Source organism: Octodon degus, unplaced genomic scaffold, assembly GCF_000260255.1.
Source record: "Octodon degus isolate 3935 unplaced genomic scaffold, OctDeg1.0 scaffold00145, whole genome shotgun sequence".
In the NCBI taxonomy this organism is placed as follows: Eukaryota; Metazoa; Chordata; class Mammalia; order Rodentia; family Octodontidae; genus Octodon; species Octodon degus.
In genome coordinates this window covers 4,519,617-4,520,517 of record NW_004524721.1, presented here as the reverse complement: position 1 = coordinate 4,520,517, position 901 = coordinate 4,519,617, and the positions used below count along the sequence as shown (strand labels likewise).

The following is a 901-nucleotide window of genomic DNA, read 5'->3' as shown; positions in this document are numbered from 1 at the left end:
CAAGATAGCTAAGGTAATTGTATTACTAATTTATATTGGTTTATTTGAAAAGAACAGGCAATTCTTACTTTTTAAAAAATTTTTGAGTAATTTTGAGCACTTAGATCTGGTAATGTGAACAACTACTTTAAAGACAACAATATGTAATACAGCAATCATTGTTGGGGAAGCAGTGGCGACGGAGGCAGAGGAGGAGAGCCGTGCCACCAGGCATCTTCAAGATCTTACGGAGTGTTTTTCCCCTGCCAGTCGGTCCAGTACTGGCTCCAGGTGTCTCGATGCTTTGGTTGACTGTGTGGTGGCCCTTGAAACAAAGGATACTTCACTAGCAGGTTTTCTTCTTGCAGTGAATGATCTGACCTCTGATGTTTTCCATACTGAATCCAAAAATGAAGAACTCCAACTTCAACTGGGAAAACTTGAAAGAATCTAGCTGCAACTTTAGTGTTAGAAAAATGTCTGCAAGAAGAGCTCAAGAAGGCAGAGCTGCGCCTTTCTGCCAAAAGGACCAAGGTTGATGGTCATCTTTAGAAGATGGGCTTCCTGAAAGCAAAGGAGAAAGGGGTCAAATTCTGATTCTGAGCTGCTGAGGAGCAACTTTCAGCTCGTGTCATGGATGCTTCTTTGTCACAGCAGTCCCTAGTAGTACTATCAGAGAGACTGGCAGAGCTAAAACAAAAGACTGTACCTTTAAAGGAAAAACTGGCGTCCTTCTTAGACTTTACGCTGAGCCCAGCTCTTGCTCAAGTGAAAATTGAAGAAGCAAAGAGAGAATTAGATACCGTTGAGGCAGAACTTACAAAGAAGGTAGACATGATGGAACTATGACCAGAGCCACATACACATCGTTTTTCCTAGTGAAATAAGTTGAATAGAACTTTGCACGGTTTCTGTCTCCTTG

General features: G+C 41.8%; 1 pseudogene; it reads left to right on the top strand.

Annotated features, from left to right (window-relative positions):
* Positions 1-828, top strand: part of LOC101564907 — a 98,315-nt pseudogene extending 97,487 nt beyond the window's left edge.
* Positions 829-901: the final 73 nt, after the last annotated feature.